At 30.8% G+C, this 25,562-nt stretch overlaps 1 protein-coding gene across 4 annotated transcripts in view; it reads left to right on the forward strand.

The window, feature by feature from the left end:
• LOC119599549 (tyramine/octopamine receptor) overlaps positions 1-25,562 on the forward strand; it is a 229,589-nt gene that overhangs the window by 171,841 nt on the left and 32,186 nt on the right. For 2 of the 4 annotated variants that reach the window (XM_037949345.1, XM_037949344.1), the window contains exon 3: positions 11,352-11,427. The gene's annotated coding sequence lies outside the window, so the exon portion shown is untranslated. Of the gene's footprint in view, positions 1-11,351; positions 11,428-21,380; positions 21,993-25,562 lie in introns of those variants that run through there. The other 2 variants (XM_037949343.1, XM_037949342.1) reach the window with 2 other exon arrangements.

A 25,562-nucleotide genomic window follows, 5' to 3' on the forward strand; every position in this document is an offset into this window, starting at 1 on the left:
GATAAAATGGTGTAAAAAATTAAAAAATAGTTGTGCGTTTGTGAAAAAACGTCGTTCAAGTCCTATTATCCCGGTATTTTCGCGAAAAAGTTTTGAAGTATTGTGAGAGAATTGAGTTCTCACAAGTGTGTTGAATTTACACAGAACTCGTCTGTGAAGAGAAGGAAATGTTATTGTTGTAAAACAATGTCATAGTCCAACATCTTATTATTCTTTGACAGAAACATACAATTTTTGATTAAATGATAATCTATTAGAGGTATTTTATAGTACTTTTTTTCAAATAGAACTTTCCAAATGTTCTATAATGTAGAAGCTAAATGAATGAAACTAAAAATACAAGCTTTTTACTGAATGCGAATTTAATCACGTGATATTGAACGTATAAAACTGAAACATTAAAAAAAATGTTTAATTAATTTTACTTTTCTATAAAAGTAAACAAAATTTTGTATGTATTTAATTTAAGTGAATATAAGAAGCATTTATAGGAATGTAAATCTTACTACCGAATTTATGCGGAAAGTGTGGAGAAGTGATATTCGATGTAAAGATGTTTTGCATGAAACAAAACTGGTCTAAAAAAAATTTATGAAAAACGGTCAATTATTACTTATTATTATCTCTCATATAAAGTCCTCTTCAGTTAATTTGATGAGTAATATCATCCTGATGTTTATAGGGGAGCATTCCTTTTAAGACATACGGTTTGATGATGGGTATATGAGATTCGGAACAGCCGAATGTAACACTGTCACTTGTTATATATGTATATGTGTATAGATAAAATTAGGGTTATTAATATATATTTATTTATTGCTTTTTAAAGCCTCAATTAATGTCTATCGAACATATAATGCACATTAAATCAGTTTTATGTTCTTTTCAATAAAAATTCACCCCAGAAATTAGGCAGAAATCATGAAAAAATTTGATTTAATCAACATTTACTTGCACATGAACAATAATTTAATTCTTGTATAAAACAATTTGTACATATTTTTGGTTTCATGTAAGTAACGCCTTAACTACAGCAAACTATCATAAAGTTCACTCCCATATATTCGTATTTGGGTTGCCATCTTTCCTTTTGAATTTATTTATGTATGTATGTACATACATATGTATATAGAAATATTTTGTGATTCCAAGAGTGACATTTGAAGTTCTTATAAAATTCTAAAATGATGTCCAAAAAATTAATCTTTAAAAAAAATTATGAAAACTATTATATAAAAATTTCAGTCGTCTTAAGCTAGTATTACAGATGCCTATATTATTGAAATAAAAAATGTTTTAACTACCTTATCTTAATTATTTGACAATACATATCTGTCCTTAACCACATAAATATTTATGTACCTGTCTTGGCTAAAAACTATGGAAATACGTAGTCATTTTACTGATTTTTAATATATGTACCCCAAAATGTTAGATGTTGATGTTCCAGCCGAAATAATATTTAAGGTTTTTTATTTATTTTTTATGTGATTCCACTAAACAGCATTTTGAATAAACTAATCCATTTCATTTTTTATCTGGCAACCCTAACTTGTATACACATATAAAAAATTAATGCTTCCGTACCGAAGAAGGAAATTAAGTGGGGGGAATTTTGTTTCAATATCACTTTCAAGAAACTTGAAGACATGACTGCTTCAAATGGTTTTAAATAGTTTTAGAATATAATAACAGTTATTTTCTTAACCACAAATATTCCGCACACACCGACACCAAATTTTGAACAGGCCAAAATGATAACAACACATTGGAAGTTCAAAAAAAAAATAACAATTTAAATCAATAAAAAAATTTTAAAGTAGTATTGTTCAAAAACAAAAAGGAAAGCAACGTTTCCGCATACACAGTAATCAGCACCGAAAACGAAATTCCATACATTTGCATCGAAAAAAAGTTCGTTACAGAAATCAGCAACGAAAAAAAAAAACGAAACCACACCGATAGGTTGTTTCCAGTGGTGTAGCAACAACATTTTTAAATTCATTTTTTAGTACATATTTGGTATTTATACGTACACAATTTTCTACATTACATGAAAACTAAAAATAATTTCGTTTCAATTTCTGTTTTATGTTCCAATGATCCCAACTGAAACGAAAAATTTGGAGACGAAACTAACATTGACGTTTTTCAGTTTCATTTATCGTTATCGGTGGAAACCCAGCATAAAGAATTGTATTTAAACAAGATCAACTATTGATATTGCTCATTTACTACAAGACGCCTTGAGTTTTGAGGCAGCGCAGGAGCTTAAACATCCAAAGAAAAGGAACTATCCATCTCTTATTTCATTCATCTGTTCTCTATATTAAGAGCTGCTGTATATAAACTCTTCTTCGTTTGTTTTATTGCGACCATGTGTATGTAACGTCTGTTCCATATAGCACCCTCCAGCGTATGTTCGCAAATGTTAGGGCCGACAGTGCATTATGTTTTTTATACCCTCCAACACCATCAGATAGAGGGTATATATAAGTTTGTCATAACGTGTGTAACACCAAGAAATATTAATCGGAGACCCAACAAAGTATATATATTCCAGGTCCTTCCTTATCAAATTCTGAGTTGATCTAGCTATGTCCGTCTGTCTGTCTAAAACACGCTCACGTTAAAACTAAGCAAAAGAAATAAACCAAATTCACCAAAAATATTCACTATTGTCCTAAACAATTTGGTATTGAAAATCAGCAAAATCGGTTCACAGCGTTAAAATTTATGAGTAAAAATTTCAGACTACCTCGAAAAAATTACGTTTTTTTCGTAATTGTTAAACAGTTTTCGATGAAAACGTGAATAGACGTCATTTTTTACCCAGGGATCAATTATGTTCAATATCATAACAATCGATCCAGAATTTTCCATAGCCCCCATACAAAGGTACATATTTCCGGAAATGGATTCATCGTTAATATCTTCCTCAAATATATCGGTATCAAAATTTTTCACATATAAATATAATATGAACAGAAATCATACCACTAACGTAGATTGTTACCAGTCCACAATTGGTCATGGCTCCCATATATGGCCCACTTCCGAAAATAATTTAAACGCGCATATATCATTGATAAATAAAGCTATCGAGATAAAATTCGACATGGATATGTTTTGGGTATGTATCAATCACTCTACTGTAATTTTTTCGGGATTGACCCGTAATTGGTCATAGCTCCCATATAAGGTCAACTTCCGAAAATCACTTAAATGCACAATTTCATTGACAATATAAGTTATCGGTATAAAATTCAACTTTAATATGTTTTGTGTATATATAAATCTGTATACGGAATTTTTTCCAGATCGGCCTATAATTAGTCATAGCTTCCATTAAGGTTCACTTCTAAAAATCACAAAATACCACATTATTAAATGATTATATCCGGATAAAATTCAACATGAGCATGTTATGTGTATAGAATCTATATCTATAGATAAATCATTTTGCTAAAATGTTTTCTAATTGGTCCATTATAAGTCGTAGCTCCCATATAAGAAATAAAACATCGTTTTAAAAAATACTAAAAGGAATATATTTCATTAAAAATATCGACGTTGGATTAAAACTCGACAGAAATATGGTTTGTAAATATACAAATCATTTTCCTACATTTTTTGGCATCGGCAAAACCAGCCCATAATAGGTCATAGTACCCGTAAAAGTCCATATCCGAAAATCACTTAATATAAATTTTTTCGACCTTATCAAAATAAGTTCCATAAAGTAATTACTAAATGATGGTACCCTCACTACGGAAACAAAACCTATGAAGATTTATCTAAAAACTAGGTACATTGTTGAATGGGGTTTAATAAAAAGTAGCTTGCTGGTGGAGGGTATTTAAGATTCGGCATAGCCGAATATAGCGCTCTTACTTATTTTTTTTTAATTTTTTGTCTAAGTGAGTCAGAAAAATAATATAGATAGATCTACAGATTCCCAGCTTTCATTTTATAGCAATATTATTATATACAACATAAATTAAAAAAAATATGCGTTTGAAATTGTAAGTCCTTTAAACTTTGAAGTCCTTTTATAGGACATAAGAGTTGATTATAAAAATCGTAGTAAGCAGAATTGCTATAAATGGACTCTAGTTTCACATGTACAAAATTGTTACAGGGTGTTATATGCGTTTGTAATATATACATATGTACATTAGGGTGGCCTCAAAATGTAAGTTGCTGATGTTCCCGACGAAAATTAAAATTTAGTTCATTCTATGATACCATTTCCCAAATTGTTTGTCCTTACATCAATATTTGGTAAGCTGGATCAAAGGATAAAAAGGTCCATTTTTGAGGATAAACATTTTGAGAAATGGTATCTTAGAATGAAAGAAACTTTAGTTTTCGGTGGGAACATTAGTACCTTATTTTTTCTCCATACAAACGTGGCAACCCTATTGTACATACATCATTATTTCCAGACATTTTTCACACACATACAAATGAAAGTATATGTGTGTATTTTATATGTTGGAAATTTAAAGGTAAATGTGAATAGATCCTTAAACTTTCATAATTTATGCAAGGTGGAGGGTATTAAAGATTTGGCAAAGCCGAATATTGCACTCTAATTTGTTTGGTTTCAAATTTATGACAGACATAAGAAATACCTTAAAAAAAAACATTTTTTTTGAATTTATAACATGACAGCAATAAATTCCCATAAGTACATATTCAGACTTTGTTCATTAGCAATAAAAATTATAAGTTGTAACAATTTCTTCGCAAATGAAAGTTAAGTATAAGAGTAAAGACGAATTAAAATTAACTGAAATCTTGAACTGAAACACACAAAATGTGTGTAATAAAGCTTATAGTCGTACTTAACGGTTTCTGTTAAAAATGAAAAATGGCTGCTGTATTTATATTAGTGGTAACGTTTGGAACTCAACCATGTAATTTTATGTTTTTATTGTACTCTAAGGATACGAAAATAATACAAACAACAAAAATTACCAATCATTACCATTATTATGTTTATTACCAAAGTCAGTCATTTGTTAGTAATGTTGACTAAAATGTTTGGATATACTCCTGTGTTTACTGAAGTGTGTTTATTAGGGTGGTTATTTAATTTTTTTAAATTTAATGTAATTTCCGGAATAATATAATTTTCAAGTGACTTGGATCTAACTTCGACGAACGCATGACAGTGGCAAAGAGAGTTCTCCAGAGTTTCACTATCCTCTCCACATGCTCTACATTTAGATGTGCTCGTAATCCTGTGTATTCACTCAGAATACGTGCCATCATACTTGCTCATTTTGAGGTGATTTCTCGTCTTGCTTTCATCACGGTCATCCTATAGGATCTTTGAGGTTCTACCCACTGTCTTCTGTCCTGTGGACGCCACATTTATTCTAATTAAATCAACACTTTTCATTGTTGCTTGGATTTTTGCCTGGAAGCTTGGGTCATCAATATAAAACCTCAGGCCCACGTTGTCGCCCACCCACTTTGAGCCATCCGTGTAACAACATATTCCGTGTCTGGTATGCGATCAGGCACGTCCGATGATTGTGTATAACCTTCCAATGTGTCCAGTATACATTAATGGCGTGTCCTATAACCGCTTTTGGCCAGTTCGCCTAAAGTAAAGAGCCGTTCGGCTCAAGTGGTGGAATATCTAGCAACGTTTCCAGAGATTTGGTTGAAGTAGTACACATGACACCAGTTATACCTAAGCAGCTTAACTCCCTGTAGTAATTTGATATTACACTTTTTGTCCAAAGCAGTCCACCAGATTATTGAAGCATAAGCTAGAATTGGTCTAATTACACTTTTATAAAGTAATATTTGTCATAGTAGGACCATTTCATGCCTATAGTTCTCCTACATATCGGTTCAGTATACGTAGAAATTGTTGTCTTTATTGTGAAAAGACAGATTTCCATCTTCCAGCTCAAAGACGTATTCAGAGCCTCCTCAGCTCTTCTACACAAGTAATTTGGATCCTTTCCCTTCAAAAGTATTACGAAATCGTCTGTATAGCGGGCAGGTCTAAGCCCTTTCTCAGTTAGGGTCAGCTTATCCGTCTGTTCCTTAGCATGTAGGTGATCCAGTTACGGAGCACCCGATCAACATAAAACTGGTGTAGGGATTGGATAAGAGTATCAGTGTGCACGTAATTGAAAGCTCTTTCGATGTCAGTGCATACAGCGAATGTATACAGTTTACTATCGAAGGATTCACCTATGTAGTGGACAACTTCGTTTAAGTTTCCATGGATCGTCCCTTTACATAAGCTTTTGCTTTAATGTCTTTGTGTGGTATACTGCTTTTAACCATACTATCGACTATCCGTTCCAAGGTTTTAAGTAGGAATTAATGACTTTGTTGTGTCGACATTGTTCCAGCAAAAACTTACATCGAAAAGTAATTCGTTAAAAAACTATTAACACTACTTTTCACTACTTATTCATTGATATTTTAAGTCATAAATTTAATTTTAAAATGCGATGATATTGCAGGCAAGTACTCACCACGCTCTCCCTCGAGAGAGAGACAGAAATAAATAATTTTGAGCGATTTACATTTTTACTTTATTGCGAATATTTGAGTTCAAATAATCAATTTCGCGAATGATACTTAAATAAATTTCGCTGAGTCTAGAAACAAGTCTAGTCTGTAGGAGAGTCTTTTGTTTGATCAATAAACTAGTTTATGGTAAAATCTACAGACCAAACTGAAAGAACTTTTAAAAACTAGTATTTTTTGCATTTCGTGCTCCTCGAAATTCCCAAAAGGTAAGAAAGTAAAAAAACAACCTTAATGTGAACTTTTAATGTGATGTTCATTTAATTATAGTGGGAACTTGTGTACTTTTATCCCCATCATATTAAGGTTTTTGTTTACACAAATTCCTGATACTACTTCTATAAACTAATATGTAATGTGTAAATCTAGTACTGTTCTTGACAGAGGTGTGTTTAAATTTACTAAAGTCATGAGTTTTTACAATAATTACAAAAAAAATTATTTAATTTATGAAGATAGTAACTAAGTAGTTTCAGCATATAACATTTAGTTGACATTTTATATTGTACTTTGCTACCCTAAAAACAATATAAATTTTGGATAACATATATAATTTCCCATTTCACAATGTTTTTTTTTTTCATCATCACAACCGAAGTAAATAAAGTTCGAATACAAATTTTGGAACTTATAACTTTCGTGGTTTTCATAAATTTTAAAATCAGAAAATTTTAAATATCATGACATTTAAAGCGTTGATGATAGAATTATTCCTTTTGCACCACTTTTACACATTTTTTACATCGTGTGTAGCGTCTACTAGCTAGCACATCTTTTCTCCAAATCTTATATGGATGTAAATGTTTCCTTTGTTAAATTACCCATTACCCGCCCATGTTTTGCCCCTACAATATCTGACTATTCATGGATAATTCGAGTATAATATAATAGTTTCCCAGATATAGGATTTTTGTATTTATCATATTCCTAGTCCGGCCATTTTATCCCATATTTCAATATTATTTTTGCTTAATTTGAGGATTCTCAATCCAGATATGCGAAATTCTATATTTAATACATAGGGGAGGTACTACGCTAGTCCGCCCATTCTTGTCTAAAATATTTGTATTGATGCAAAAGTGGCTCCGACAATGTTTTAGGACTCTAACTATTATATTTTTATATGGGAGGTGCCACACCCACCTCTAGATATGAATATTTTAGTATTACTTCATATGGTACGTGTCACGCCCACTTTTGCTTACAGCCCATTTTTGTGTTAAATATTTACATAGAAACTAATGTAACTTGTACAAAGTATGGAGCGTCTAGTTGTTACAGTTTTCCCAATATACCAATTTTGTCATAAACTTGCAATAGTAAATAATGTAGTATATGGGGGCGTGGCACCTCAACCACTTAAAATTTAAAAATAAAAAGTAGCCTATAGTTTCTTCCAGACATACAGAAAGACACTGTGAAAGTTTCTAGAAAATCGGTTTAGCCGTCTATAAATTTCAAACATACAAACATACAAACACACATTAATCTATATATATAACAAGTAAGAAAGTATAGTCGGGCGTGACCGACCATATGATACTCTACACCAGTTATGAATATTAAATGTGATTTTTTAATTTTCTAAAAGATTTTTTATATACGGGGCTAGGGGCAAATATGGACCAACTCGATAAAGTTTTGTGAATATATTTATATAATATTTATTTGTGCTGAATTTCATCGCGATATTTGTGTTTATAAGTTAATTTTGGACATAATTTTCTGAAGGGGACTTTGTATGGGAGCTAGTGTCAAGTCAGGACCGATTTTTATGAAATTTGGCAATGTCATCAAGGCTTGTATAAAACTTAGTTGTGCCGCTTTTTATCGATATATAGGTATATTTAACATAATTATGAGCTCAGAAGCCCTTTTCGGGGAGTTCTGTTGTATGGGAGCTAGGTGAAATAATGGACCGATTTTAACCTTGGGTCAAAAAAAGCGTGTGTGCCAAATTGCATCAAATTATCTTGAAAATTGCGACCTATACCTTACGCACAAGGTTTACATGGACAGCCAGCCAGACGGCCGGATGGACATAGCTAAGCCGATTGGTATACTTTAAGGTGGGTATAGGACGAATATTTTTGTAGGTTACAAACATCAGCACAAACCCAATATACCTTCCCCACTAAAGTGCTGTAGGGTATAAAAATGAATGTGTTTGTTTGTATGTTTGTATGTTTGAACGTTATAGACTACTAAACGGCTCAACCGATTTTACAGCGTATTCCTGTATGTCTGAAATAGGTGATATTTTGAAATTCCAAGTGGGCGAGGAGCCACGCCCATATTAAAAAAAATTTAATCCGTATATTTGAGATAATATAACGGTTAGAGTCCTCAAATTTTTTCGGAGCCACTTTAGTGTCAACATGATTATTTGGGACAAAAAGTATGAGGACTAGCATTAAGGGGCGTGGCACCAAAAATTCTCGGAAACTATTACAGTTAGAATCTTAAAATTTTGCACGAATAACTTTAACATCCATTTAAATATTTTGGGAAATAAATTGGAGGACTACCCATGAGGGGAGCGACACCTCCCATATTAATTAAATACAAAAATTGGTTTATCTGGGAAACTAATGGAACTAAATTCGTCAAATTTTGCACGAAGAATTTTAATATTCATCTGAACATTTTGGAGGAAAAAAGGCGGACTTTCATCTGGGAGGGCTTGAAGAACCCATATGAATTAAATAGAAAAATTCGTATATCTGAGAAACTATTAGAGCTAGAATCTTCAAATTTTACTTGAAGAATTTTGACATTCATCTGAACATTTAGAGTATAACGGGCGGACTTTCAATGTGGAACTTGGCACCACCCATATGAATTAAATATAAAATTTCGTTTATCTCGGAAATTAATAGAACTTGATTCTTAAAATTTTGCACAAATTACTTCAATATTAATCTGAACAATTTGGAGTTAAAAGTCCAAGACTTTCATCTGGGGAGCTTGAAGGCCCCACATGAATCAAATAGAAAAATTCGTATATCTGAGAAAATGTTAGAGCTATAATCTTCAAATTTTACATGAAGGAGTTTGACATTCATGTAAACAATTAGAGAATAATGGGCGGACTTTCAATGGGTGGCTTGCCACCACATATATGAATTAAACACAAAATTTCGTGTATATTTGAAAATCTTATATTATTAAAATTTTAATAGATAGAAAGAAATTGGTGATAGATAGAAACTGGCGAACTTGCAATAATTTGCTTGACATCTCTTATATGTGACATATTGTAAATCTTGAAAACTATTGTAGATAGAATCTTCCAAATCGTTAAGTGGTTTTTTTATTTAGGGTAGCAAAGCACACTGGGTATAGCTAGTTTATATATAAATTTTAAGTTTTTCATTTGGAAACCATTATATATTTTCTTCTGTAATTAATTAATATGTGCAAAAATAAAGAAAATCGGAAATATTTGTTTTCTTATATTTTTCATAATTTAAAGTTTATGATTCTTTATTGTGCAGTCGTTAAATACCAGCAACACAAAACTAAGTTTGTGTGTAAAACAGAATCATTATACTCTACACCACTAGTCGGGAGGATTAATGTAAATAAAAAACGAATCGTAAAACTTCTACTAACACAACAACTTACTTTTCTATGACTACTACATACCTTTTAGTATTCTAATTATGACTTAAAAATAATCATATACGTAAGTACTTATTTTTAAAAACAGTATTTATTTGTTAAACAATAAAATAACTAAGCAGTGGCGTTGAGAATGCGACAGCGGACTAACGAACACAAGTCCCAGAGGTTCATATCCTATGTTGGCAATATGTTTTGTGCGTAAAACTATATAATTCTTTAATTCCCTACCTGTAAGCATTTATTTAAGTATTTATTTGTAAGCGAGTGTGACAGAACATGGCTCTAAAATAAAATAATGCTAAAATAATGAGTTAAACTAAATTAGCTTTTTAACTCAAAACTTTTCAATGTACATTTTTGCTGTAGATAACTAACAGTATTTTCTAATGATCGTTCCATAGTTGGTCACAAGTCAATATTTGTTATATTTTCAAAAATTAGTTTGTATCAGTGTAGAGTATCATAGGATCGATCTAGACTAACTTCACTTTCTTACTTGGTTTTAAATTATCTATAAAAATAACTTCATGGAAACGGAAATATTAAAACTTAAAATAAGTTTAATTTTAAACATTTCGTAAAAATAACTTAAAAGTAAAAGTTTTTCATATTTATTTTTTAAGCATAAATACTTAGTTTGCCAAAAAAAATTAACTAAATATTATAAAACTTATAATCCTATATTAGTTTATGACAATAATAATGATGATGATCTAACTTTTTTATTATTCTATGTGATTTATATGATTCAATGCCAGTGTAATATTTCATTTATGATGAAATGAAAAGGAAAAAATATTATTAAAATGTAAATATTTCAGTAGTTTCTGACTTCAGTTCATGCAAAGCATAACGTGAAATGAAATATGTAAATTTCATGAATTTATCAAACTAAAAAGTGAAAAAGGTAAATTTAAGAATTTAACAACTCAACATTATATAATAAATAAATGATGGTAAGAAGTTGAAAAACTTGAAAGGGGATAATTTTTTAAGCTCCGTAATAGTTAATCCAAATAAAAGGATATTGACCTTTTTATTATATTCCAAAAATTAAACAAAATATTTACATGTATAATTGTATTATGTTTATATTAATTTTGTTTTTATAGAAGATAACAATATTAATATTTCATTTTTTATTATTTTTCTAATTTCAGATTAACGAGTTTCAAACTCAAAATAGTTCATACGTAATAGCCAAAAGGGGACATAAAAACGACAAAATACGCACAGGTAAATTTAATTAACAAGCTTCTTCTGGTATGTATGTACATACATATAAAACAATTAAAATTTAGGTTATATAAAACCGAAGAGAAAAACAAATCCATTTGTAAAAAGTTGATGAAAAAATATCTGCTTTTAAATGATTGTATTGTATAAAGAGAGTCAGCATTCCATTAAAAATTTTTGTTTTTCTAGTAAAAAAAAGAACAAAATTTTAAAACCTTAATAAATTTTGCTCTAAAGTAGAAAAACGAATATACATACACACTTTTGTACATACCTAGAGACTTACATAAATAAGTATGAATGTTAAAAATTTAATAGTTTTCCCTGCAAAATAATTGTTCTTCATTGTTAAATTTTAATTACCTAGATAATGTGATAATTTTTTGAGTCTATTGAGTCATGTTCGTCCGGAAGAAAAAGTTGGATCTAAATTTTTATGGTGCATTTGCTTCCCACTTGCAAATAGGTTTTTCAGTTTTTGCTAAATGTATGTTTTATTCTAAAGGAAGCATAACGTACACAGAATTGGCGTTTAAAAATTATATAAAATAAAAAATTCAAATATTAATATATTACGGATCTCTCATTGAACCACATCGAAATAAAATTTATTTATAAGCATTATTTGATAATAACTTAGAGTGCTATATTCGAATCTGAAATACCTTAAACTGGTTTCATAAATTAACAAATTTTATGGATTAATTAAAATTAACATTAACATTTTACACTTACTTTCATTACGCCTTACAATATGCAATTAAAAACAAAACTACCACTTGACCGACTGTTACAGAGCGTACTAAATTTAACAACTTAGGTTAACAAGTTCAGTGTTAAAATAATTTCTATATGTGAGACAGAGGTATGGTAATATGATCAGTTATAAAACCTATATAATTTTGTACGGGAGGTACAATAGACTTTCAACGTTGTTGATCCTATGAAAAAAAAAATAAACAAAATTTGCTTTTAAATTTTAATTTTTACACAAACAGGAAAGAAAATTTCTATGTGAACATCTTCACGAAGCTAGTTAATAGTGTAGTGGGTACAGCGTTAACCAGCAACTAGGAGATTTTATGTTCGAGCCCCGTTCGTTTTGGACAGTTTTTATTTAATTTTTTGCGAAAAATAATCAATTTTTTAATCCCTATGGGTGGTACAAGAAATTGTGGACTGATTTCGATTTTCAACACATAGGATCCCCAAACTATATGTCTGACAAAATTCAACAATAAATATTTGTGCCAAATTGTGGATATTATTATTTGCTAATTAGTAATATGCGTTTACGTGATTCTCGAAAGGGGACTTTGTATGGGAGCTATGACCAATTATGGACCGATCGTAAACAAATTTTGCAGTATCATTTCTGTATATAAAAGCAATATTTGTGCCAAAGTTTACAGTATTCTTTCTGTATATAAAAGCAATGTTTGTGCTAAATTTTGTATCGATACCTTTATTTGGTAATGAGAAATATGTGTTTAAATGATTTTGAGTAGGAAACCTTGTATGGGAGCTGTGACCTATTGTGGACCGATCGTGAAAACAGTTTTTGGTAAGATTACTGTAGCAATATTTGTGCCAAAGTTTGTATGGATATCGTTATTTGGTAATGAGTTATGTGCGTTTAAGTGATTTTCGGAAGGGAACCTTATATGGGAGCTACGACCAATTATGGACCGATTCAGAAAATTGTTTCTTTATATGAATTCTATTGGCATAAAATTTAAATTTGCAAAATTTTGTAAAGATATCGGCATTAATACGGAAGTATATGAAATTGTGAACCGATTTTTAACAATGTTGATCCTGGCACCAAGACAAAATTCATAGAATTATCTGCAGTAGTTTTTGTAAAAAATACAAATAAATATGTGAAACAGCTCAATTTTTATCGTGGTTGTCTCATATTTTAACTCATAACTCTGAACTTATTTTACCGATTTTCACTACCAAACTGCTTAGGATAACAGTGAATATTTTGGGTGAATTTCATAAAGTTCCGTTGCTTCGTTTTAACGTGAGCGTGTTTTATACAGACAGACGGACAGATCTAAATCGACTCAGAATTTCATAAGGACCAAGAATATATATACTTTGTTGGGTCTCAGATGAATATTTCTCGGTGTTACAAACGGAATGGCAAACTTATATATACCCTCTATCACCACTGATGGTGGTGGAGGGTATAAAAATTACAGACATTTATAGTATATAGTCCGATATTTTAAATAACAGTCTAAAACAAGATTAACCCCTTAATGCACTTGAGATCAATATAACCCCTAAGTTCAAAAAACAGAAAAGAACTATTAATAATTTGAATAATGCTCTATATAATTTGAGGAATAAACTGAGCATGACTTAGTTTTACAACCCAAAAAACAGTTCTTGAGGGAGGAAAACAACCTAATTTATTGTAGCACTCTAATAAATTTATGTACTTCGAACTCATATATCTACATCACGATTTTGATCAGTAATGATTAATGACTTTAAAGCTATTTCAAAAGCTGTTTTACCATTATGGACTTTTTTTAATCGAAGAAAATAGATGTAATGCTCAACAAAGAAAATTATTTTTATATTTGATTTCCCATGTAGTTTATATTGCTGGATATTTGATATTGTGATCAGATGTATTAACAAATAGCATCACTACGATCGGAAAAGCTATGACATTACTAAACGTGCTAAAGTGCTTTGCTGGATATATTTTATGTGTACATATCTCTTATAATATCCGAGTTATAGGATTTTAATATTTAAATTTAAAAATATTGCCATACCTTGCTCCACTGTTTTTTAATAACGGTACAAATATTTACAAAATTATTTATAGTTTCTTTTAGGTCATTTTGTGGACTAATTTATACTGAGATCAGAATTTAAAAAATTGTGAAAAAAACGCATTATTTAAAACTAAACTACATAAATTCTCGGGACAGTTTAATGTACACTAACACGTATTCTATGATTAATGGTTTTAAGTTACAAAAAACTGTGATAACAATCAACCCTGAGTACTAAACACAAGTATGTATAGACTTTTCATTAATTATACCATCACTGATTACTATTGATTTTCTGAAGGGAAAAAATGAAAATCATATTTTAAAATAAATTTTTCATTAAACTGACTCAATTGTTATTTTAAGGCAATTCACTTTAATTTAATTAAAGCTCCAAAAATTTACAAATCATCTATCATTACAAAAATTTTTGCCAAAATTAATACTCTCTCGCACTTATTCGTCGCCTTTTAAAAAATATAATATCCCTGAATTTTTTTAACAACAATGTGACGAATAATATCCGTTTAATTAAAGTGCATAATTTCTACATTAATCTTTTGCAGAGCATTAAACTTCTAAACTGTTTGTATGGTACGAAAAAATACCAAATGCCAAGAAGAGTAATTAATAACAAAATTTCTATGTTAATTTTCTATTTTTTATTACTCTTGCGAAATTTCCATAAGTTAAACGTTTTAGTAAAAAATTTACTATAAAGTTTTTGTATAAAAACGTGATGTAACCACAATGACAACCAAAACAGATTTCTCTTTACATGCTTCAAATCGTTTTATTTGAAATTTGACAAGAAAAAGAATTAGCTAGATAAGTTAATACATAACTTAACTAAAAATTTAAAACCAATGTTCACTGTTTTTTTTTTTATATATTTTAACAACATTTTGTTCTACATCACAGGAATTCATTGTATTTAGCGAATATTCAGTTCTGAAGTTTAATTTAATAATTTTTCCTGATTCAAATTATGTTTTCGAAAAAACTTTCTATTTTCACAGCCTTTTGAAAAACAATCGTGTCTGCCTCCCTTCATATGTTTGTATGTAAAATTAATCTTTTAAACTTTCAGGGATGATATATAATCGATAAACGAAAACAAACTTTGATAATGTGACAAAATCGATTACTCGGTTTTCGGTATTGTCAGATGTGCCGCTATGGCGATAAAAAAATTCAAAATTAACGGTTTATATAACAGTTATTTATTTTGAATTTTTCGTGATATTCGACCGACGAATTTTTAACCCTGAAATCAAAGTATACTTTTCTGAAGGATTGAGCTGTGCTTGGTTAGGTTAGGTTGATAGGAGGATGTATACTACATCAAATTCGAAGATATACACCTAGGCCATGAAGAAAAGAGAACTGAAATGAATTATTTTTCAGTGTTCAGAAACTCAGTTCCCGTAATTTCTAAGAATCTTCCAATCAGTGTTAGTCAGGAATGTAATTTCCGGAATAACATCACATCCAAGATACTTGGATCTATCTTCGACGAATGCCTGGCAGTGGCAAATAAAGTGCTCCAGAGTTTCACTGTCCTCTCCACATGCTCTACATTCGTCTGAATCCGCACGTACAATTTTGCATAGATGTGCTTGTAATCCTGTGTGTCCACTCAGAATACGTACCATCATACTAACTTCAGAGTTGCTCATTTTGAGGAGATTTTTAGTCTTGCTCTCATCAGGGTCACCCCATATTTTTAGTTCAGCTTTTGTTGTGTCGAATGGTTTTGCGTTTGTCAAGTTAACTGCCTCGAGATCCCTTCTCTTTAAAGCTATTACATTCGCCCTTTCGTTACCGACTACTTCCAAGTGGGCTGGTACCCATATGATGTGAACCTTACCTCTGGGAGAGTATTCAGTTAAAGCTTTCTTACAATCCAATACGGTCTTAGATTTAGTTCTATCACCTGATATCGCCCTAATTGCCTTCTGGCTGTCGGTAAATATATGAAGCGCTGTGGGCGCCATATTTATTCTAATCCAATTTACGCATTCCGTTATTGCTCGTACATTTTGCCTGGAAGTTTATGTTATGTTTTGTAAACGGTGGTATATTTCTATTTCTGGGTCTTCAATATAGAACCCCAGCCCCACTTTGTCCCCCAATTTAGAGTCATCCGTGTAATAACAGATTCATACTGGTATTAGCTCTAATGTTCCGCTTGACTAAGACATTCTATCTGGGATCAGCGTTTCAAAGTTTCCGACATATTCTGTGTCTGGTATAATCTTCCAATATGTCGTTTAAAACGGTTTCCACCGATCATCCCTTTACATAAGCATGCTGCTTAAATTTTAGGTCTTTGTCGGGTATACTGATTTTAACCATACTATCGACTATCCGTTCCAAAATTGCATCCTGCCATTTAATGGGGGTATTTGTGAATTTCAAGCATGCAGTGAATATCTGAGACAGATGTATGGAAACCAGTCCCGCCTCCATCTGTAAGAGTGCCGGGAAAATGCCATCCGGCCCTGCATCTTTATAGGGAGCGAAGCTCTTGATTGCCCCTTTAACCATATCAGATGTAATTACAATTTCCGTGTTAGCCTCCCCTTCCTCCAATATCGGTTCATCTATGTTATTCGATATACCAGGTGGAAAATGAGAGTCCATTAGGAGTTTCAACGTCTCCTCCATATCCACCAGCCTCCTGTCCGTATCATCGACCATAGATTCCGGTTGGACATGAGTTTTGGATAGGATTTTTTTATCTTCGATACGTCATTTATGCTGTCTACCTGTTCACAGAACAAGCTACATGGTGGGAGTTGGCATCACAACCTATTACAATTTTCTTATTTTTCCTTTGTGCCTCTTCGACTAGTTTCATCAGCTCCGACGTTGGTGGTAGTGTCGGAGAATCGAAAGGCAGGTAAACAGATGCAAGGAATATGTTGCCACGACCTTGCTTCAGAACCGTTGCATCGGATGTGGATAATCGTGTTGAGATGAGAAAACATAAGTTCTTGTGACATAAGATACATGTTCTCGGTCGAGACCCTGTATCAGCGTAGAAAAGTTGGAAATTTACGTGATTTAATCCAGAAACCTTGTTGCGAATCGTTCAAGGTTCCTGGATTGAAACTGTATGTATATTACCTGTGTTAATTTTAGCTGCGCTGAATCAGAATTTTTCCTTTGCATCTGGATCCTGAAGTTTGTCGACTTTAAGGCTCAACCAATTTAAGGTGGAGGGTATTTAGAATTCAACAAAGCCAGGATTTAGAAATCCGATATCGGGGTTAAAAATTAATACCGATTGGCATCCCTAATGCAGATACAAAAGTGTAAATGATATTAAAGTGGACACTTTTGACTTTCAGATGGAAGTAGTAACATTTGTTGCTATTCCTTTGAAATTAAAATTTGACTATTGTACCTGGAAAACATTTAATAAGACAACAAACGGTACAATTTCTTAAAGACCATCATACTATGTACTAACATCGATAGTATTTTGCGAGGAATCATAATTTACAGATCATATTTACAAAATGCACATTAAAAATATTATTAATTACTGCCTTTTACTGTATTTCTTAAATCAGTTGAAATTTGCCCATTTCATTCGTTCATACATCATTTATTGATTTACATATACACTCTTACTTAATAATGTATGGATTTATTTGTGTGATGTATTTTTTAAATCATAAATCATTTTTATTACTTTTAAACATTTCAACTTTTAGAAAATAGACACATCCAACACATACGTATGAATGAACGTACACACATACATACATATTATGTGTATATGTATACTCACACTCACTTAATTTCATTTAAGACACATTTTTATCAAATTTACTAATCACCTTCCTATACAAATGTTGATTTTTGATTTTTTTTATCTTTTCAAATTATTTACACTTTTGTTGTTGTTATTGTGACAGTTCAGTTCAATAATCTTACTCCCACACACTTTAGATGTACGAATGTATTTATTTATATACATATCTCACATCCACATACCACATCTGAAAATCAAGTAAAATATTTTAATGTACAATAAATTTGAAAATTCAATACTCATTGAAAAGTGGCGATGATATTTATGGATTTTGAATCGAAATCCATTTAAAGAAGCGAAAGAATGAAAAACTTAAATGAATCGAATTGTGCTAAAAATATGTAGTAACAAAAATTAAAAGATTTAAACGCAAACACATCGGCAGACGATCGATTAGACAAATATAAACAGTTTATAAATTGTCTGTCTAGTTAAATGGTAAATGCAATAAATGGTATGTATCATCGCTCATTTGCTGAAGAATGTCACAAATCATAAAATATAGTTGAGGTATATTCACAACTATCAAATAGTAAAATAATTCCCTGAAGTTTTTTTTAATTTTTTAAAAATATACAAAATTTTCTATTCATTGATAAAATACTCTTCGTTTATATCAGAATGCTCTACGAGCAGATTTTAAATCGGAACGCAAACAAGTAAATATGGTCGTTTTAAAACTTTTACATACCGGCGGACACCTGCTGGGTCAATCAGATCCAACGTCAAAACTTAAACTCGACAATACTTCATCTCTACGCATGTAAAATTTCATTCAAATTGGGGGCCTAATCGTTTAGAAATTACATATTTATTTCCCTCTTTTTATACTCTAATCGGTTAACGGGAACCCGTGACGGAAATCAATTAAAAAGTGTAATGTATGCCATCCAAATTTGATATTTTTGACTGCCTCTAATGTCCATATCGCTCATTTATTGCTTCGAGATAAACGTCTTTGACTTTTTTATGCTATTGTACATGGGATTTGAAAAATAAAACTAGATTTAGATAGAAACGGTTAACAAAATTAAAAATATTTAACTAAATTAAATTTTTACTTATCAACAAGAAAGTATAGTCGCGCGTGGCCGACCATATGATACTCTACAGCTGTTATGAATAATAAATGTGATTTATTACCTTGTTTCCGATACATTTAAGTAATTTATGGACGAAAAACTAATTTTCTGAAGGAGGCTTTATATGCGTGCTAGGGGGAAATATGGACCGATTCCTATAAAATTTTGTGAATAGATTTATATTTATATAATATTTATTTGTGCTGAATTTCATAGCGATATTAGTGTTTATACGTGACTTTTGAACATTCAAGTCATTTTCTGAAGGGGACTTTGTATGGGAGCTAGGGTCAAATGAGGCCCAATCTTTATGAAATTTGGCAAGGTCATCAAGGCTTGTATAAAACTTAGCTGTACCGCTTTTTATCGAGATACAGGAATATTTAAAAAAGGCCCTTTTCGGGAGGTTCTGTTGTATGGGGGCTAGGTGAAATAATGCACCGATTTTAACTATTTTAAATAGGCTTGCGATTTTAACTATTTTAAATAGGCTTCCGATTTTAACTATTTTAATAGGCTACATTCAATAATTGGTCATAACTCTTATATAAAGTCCAAATTCGAAAATCACATTATTGTCCATACATTTCTTAAAACGATCATTTGTTGAATTTATGTACTTTTTCTTCACGAAAAACTTTGATGAAATTTCTTTTGTAGTAAGCCAATTACTGCTTGTTTATGATTAATTGCTGCTTACATTTCCGAGTTTAAATTAATAAATAACACAATGAGACAAATGGGAAATTATACTATATTTCAAATATGTATTATCGAGTACCACAGAAATCTGCTTTTTAAATTTGCCAAGCACATCCAACATCTTGAGGTACGGTAAAAAACCGGGTTTTTGTAACATTATGCAGTTATAAGTCTGTAACTTAGTTGAATCGCAACTAATTTTAAGTTTTTAAAGGGATTTAGAAAGAAGGTGATACTTTTTTATTTAAGTTACCCGAAGAGTTCTTATGAAATTCTCCGTTAAGAGTTGACTAAGTTATTGATCATTAACTTATACATATATAATTTTTAAAAACTGGGTTAAATATGGGTCGAACCTCATAAAATTACATTTTTCTATTTCTACATTATATTTTACTTGCTATTAAATATATATTGTCAATGTCAAAAACTAGCCTTTTTAGGATTTTTTATCTTTATTCGTTACATCGAGTATAAAATGGATTAAACATTCGTTAAACATTTGACTGGGTGTTATATCGGATAATAAATATCGTTAAAGTGAGATTCGTTATACCGGGATTTGCCTGTATTTACAAAATGACAAATTTTCAACAGTCAATGACATTTTATGATAGATTTCCGCAGGACCGTCATGGTGTGCAACAAATCGAACACCAGGACCTGGTAGCCCCTTGTAAAATTGTCCACCAAACTTGTATGGTAGGATTAGGGTTTTATAAATAGACTTAAAATATTACCAGAATCGATTTTTTGTACGAAAAGTCGAAGTCGACTTTTTGTTTAACAAAGTCGATAAATCGACTATCATGTAAGAAATAAGTAAAGAATCGTTTTTGCAAATAAAAGTCAAAAAGAGTCGAAAAATTTAAAAAAGTCGGAAAAAGTTGAATTGTGAATTTTAAAAAAAAGTCGAAAAGTCGACTTTTCATAAAACGCAGACTTTTCATTAATGGCAAAAAGTTGAAAAATCGATTTTTCGGAAATACAAAAAGTCAAACATTCGACATTTTGTTTCAACTATAGAACCCTAGGTTGGATGGTCCCCATATTTTTGTTGGGGTTGTTGTTTTGAAGTAACTAGTCTATAACAATAAGTATACCTTTGAAGAATTAAAAACCTCGTTATAGGCATATTTTACTGTACATAACTAGTAGTAGGCAGTGGTTTCTGTTTTTAGTATACATCTGTTTCTTAAATACGTACTGTTATACATTATTGTATATTTACTAGGAGCAACAACAATATCGTAAAAATTTAAACACCAGAAACAAGCCACACACATCTTCCACTTTCTGAAAAACAAGTACACGTATTTATCTGTCTGACTGTCAGCATGTACGTAGTATATGAACGAACTGAAAAATAATAATGTCTCGCATGTGTGTATGGATCTCTGTTGTACTAATATGAATATGTATGTATTTAGTATTTCGAAAAATACGATACAAAAATACAATGTGTTAATTTTCACCACAATTCTCGAGATTTTTAAGTTTTGCAATTAGTACAATACTTGAATTTCCCACGTAATGTCGATACGACGAGTTCAACATGCCGCAAAAATTTGTCGGTAGTATAAATAGAAAAACGAGTTGTTGTACGATTAGTATTGGAATTTACTCAGTTCAATTGATTTCAATCGAAACAGTATATACTGCACGTGTGTTTTAAATTGTTACTTGATGTTTTACCTCTTTATTTTATATTTTGTTTTTGTAAATAATCATTTTCTTTCTGTTTTAAACAAGCAACGTTTTTTGTTTTTAAAAAAATAAAAAATCTTTGATGCGGAAAATTGATTGAAATATAAAAATAATTTGAACCGGGAAATAAACAACAATATATATTTTCACAACAACAACAACAGAAAAGATGAAAAAAAAATTAAATAAATAAATTTGAAAAAATAAGTAAATTTGATATAATGAATTTTTTTTTCCGATCAAATATTATGTTCATTTAGGTGTGAATTTTGGAATCGTATTTATGATTAGTAGTGTGAGTGCAGTTGTTTTAAATATCTTCTCTTGTTATCATAACAATCAAAATGTGAAATGTTTGTTTTCAAAGCTTTTCAGCCGACATCTGTGGAAAATAAAAAACAATAAATGACTTTCAATATATTGCTAGAAATATGGAAGGCAAATTTGGTAAGGTTATCATTTACAGATTGAAATATTGTCTAACATTAGACAATTGCGGCTTCTTCATATATCTTATTTGTTCAACATTCAATATTTTTTTTTAATTTTTAGACATAATAACCACATACATACATATCGTACATACTATCTGATATATATTCAAAATTCTGGAACATTTATTTATGATCCGATTCTGCTGATTTCAAACAGAAAATATAAGGCTTTTAGCTAATTGATATCAACATACATACATATGTACATACGGACACAGCTAAATGGACTTCTCTATATATAATACATATCGCTTATTTACTACGAGACCTGTATAATCCAAAAAAATTATCAGGTACAGACTGCATTTATTAGCGTTTTAGCATCGTTATGACAATATTTAGACAACGTTGTCTTCATAACAAACGTCATTGTAAAATTTGTATAGAAATTCGTTCGATCATAATTCCCATATAAGGTCCACTTCCGAAAATCACTTAAATGCACATAACTAATTAAGATATCGGTATAATATTAGACATAAATACGATTTGTGTGTACATATATCACTCTGCAAAATATTTCTCTGATGGGTTCATAATTGGTCATAGCTCCCATATGAGGCCCTCTTCCGATTATCACGTAAACGCAGATATTTCATTACTAAACAAATATATTGGGATAAAATTCGTAACGAAAGTGTTCCGGATCGTTTCATAATTGGTCATACCTTCCATTTAAAGTTTTTGGTTGACAAAACAAGAAACCGAGATCAAATTCGACATAAATATTGCTCATATACAAATCATTCTCCGAAATTTTTCGGATAGGATAATTTGTACATTAAATATCTAAAAATATTTCGACAAGACTTTAGAACTTTTTATAAAGTACACCACTACAGTGGGAAGGGTATTATGCGTTTGCGCCGATGTTTGTAACGAATTAAAATATTAGTACAATATCCACCTTAAAGTATACCGATCGACTCAGAATCACTTTCTGATATCAAGGACGAAGCCTATTGAAAATGGTTAAAATCGGTCTATTATTTCACCTAGCCCCCATACAACTGAACCCCCCGAAAAGTGCTTTTGATCTCATGATTATGTATAATATAAATGTATCTCGATGAAAGTTCGCACAATTAAGTTTTATACAAGCCTTGATGACCTTGCCGATGATCGGACTTCATTTGAACCTAGCCCCCATACAAAGTCCCCTTCAGAAAGTGACTTGAATATCCGCAATTTATTTATTAGCACTGTTATTGCAATGAAATTTAGCACAGACAAATATTATATAAATACAAATCTATCCAGCCCATTTTATCGGGATCGGTCCACTTTTGCTCCTATCCCCCATATAAAGTCTCTTTTAGAAAATAAGTTTATCGTCAATAAATTGCTTAAATAAATCTGAATCAAGATAATATTCAAGATAAATGCTTTATTATGAAAAATAAATCATAGTTAATATTTATAACTGGTGTAGGGTATCACATGGTCGGTCAAGCCCGACTATACTTTCTTACTTGTTTGTTTATACATAATTTGTATTCTATGTACTAAACTTTATTAATAACTATTGTCAAGTGTTCGTCCACCCACTTCTAATATCATTTAAACCCAAACCCTCTTATATAAAAATGTTCCCAATCAAAATTCATACAATAAACCATCAATAACTTTATGAAGCGTTAATGAATACTCCCCCATATTCAGTGAATAAATAATTTTAAACAACGATCCAAACCACCAATATTATTATCACTACCTCTGCCATTAATTTCAAGAAATTTTGACTTAAAATTTATGGAACTGCAATCATTTTCTTGTGCTCAATAGATCATTATTACATTTACTTCTTTGTGCATAAAACAACGATCCCTGAAGATGAAATATTACATGCAATTTATGGCTTGTTTTATATTTTAGCTCTTGTAACTTGAACAGACTGAGGTTACATGCATTAGCCACATAAGTCGACTTAGAAACGAATTGGATTATATATCCTAAAGACAAAACTATTTATTAATCCACATTTTCTCAGAAAAGTTTTCGGAATACGCATAAAACATAATAACTTCAGCATATGTATGTATGTACTACTTAAGGGCCCTTCACACGGTCACACTTTACGTACGACAAGTCTAATGAAAAAGTAAAATGAAATTCCATCCGTATGACAAAAAAGAGAATAAAAGTCGTATGATTTATATTTTTTGTGTTTACACGATTGGTATAAAACAATAACAAAGTAAGATGGAACAGCTGTTTTACTTTTTTTGTATGTGTTTACATAAAAATACATCCCTGATCTAATGCGACTTGCTTGTTTTTTGAATCATTTCAAAAAATGAAGAGAGCCATACGACTGTCAAATTTTCCATCCGTATTTTCTCTCAATGTGTTATGGTTTCATTACATATTGCATTTAGACGATCCCATCCGTTCTCTTCTACACAAAATTTTGACAGATCATATTACTTGTGTGCTCGTGTGAAGGGGGCTTTATATGCAATTCTGGTTTTAAAATGAGGTTTTTCTTGAAATTACGAGTTAGACAGTTATTGCTTGTAACCTCAGATATGTAGTTTAATATCAATTCATAAGCTACTGTTATAGTGTGCGCGGTGGTTACATGTAAGAACTATAAAGTATTTGCCATATACATAAATTCTCACAAATCCAAAAAAAAGATGATGATGAAAAAAAAGAACGAGTAAAATACACATATTCACGAAAAATAACAATAAATATTTACAATCCCAAATATTGTAATATTCCCTAACTATGACAAAGTGTAGGATGATGACGAAGATTTGGATGACGTTGTCATAAACATAAAATGAACAACTAATAAAGTATAGTAGGGCGTGGTCGACCATATGATACCCTACACCAGTGATGAGTATATCTAAAATGTGTATTATTTTTAATAATAAAGCATTTATGTTGGGTTTTTCCTTAATTTTAATATATTTTTGATGAAAAAATGTTTTTCTAATGGAGGCTATATATGGGAGCTAGGGTCAATTATGAACCGATCCTAACAAAATTTGTTAGAGCTATTTTTGTTGACATTAAAGTTAGTTATACCGAATTTCATTGAAGTATAGGTGTTTATAAGGGAATTAACGATGTTCAAGCCTTTTCAGAGGGGGACTTTGCAAGGGGGCTAAGGTTAAATAAGGGCCGCTCATTACGAAATTTTGCAGTATCATTTATGTTGGTATAAAACGTAGTTGTGCTATCAACCAAAAACAATAGGGTTCGTCCTTGGGACAGGAGTAATGTGTGTACTAAATTTCATCCAATTAATTTGAAAATTGTGATCTGTAGTTTGATTACAGACAGACGGACGGACATGGCTTAATCGACTCAGAAAATGATTCTGAGCCGATTAGTATACTTAAAGATGGGTATTGGAGACGTTAATTCTATGCCTTACAAACATCAGCACAAATCCAATATACTCTCCCCACTAAATTGGTGTAGGGTATAAAAAGAAAATATATAAAAGATCATTTTTTGAACATTACAAAATAGCACTAAACAACAAGAAATAAATTTAAAGAGAAAA

The sequence above is a fragment of the Lucilia sericata genome, unplaced genomic scaffold (assembly GCF_015586225.1).
Source record: "Lucilia sericata isolate MDLA Ls3-8-SP2 unplaced genomic scaffold, ASM1558622v1 Contig000081F_arrow, whole genome shotgun sequence".
NCBI lineage: Eukaryota > Metazoa > Arthropoda > Insecta > Diptera > Calliphoridae > Lucilia > Lucilia sericata.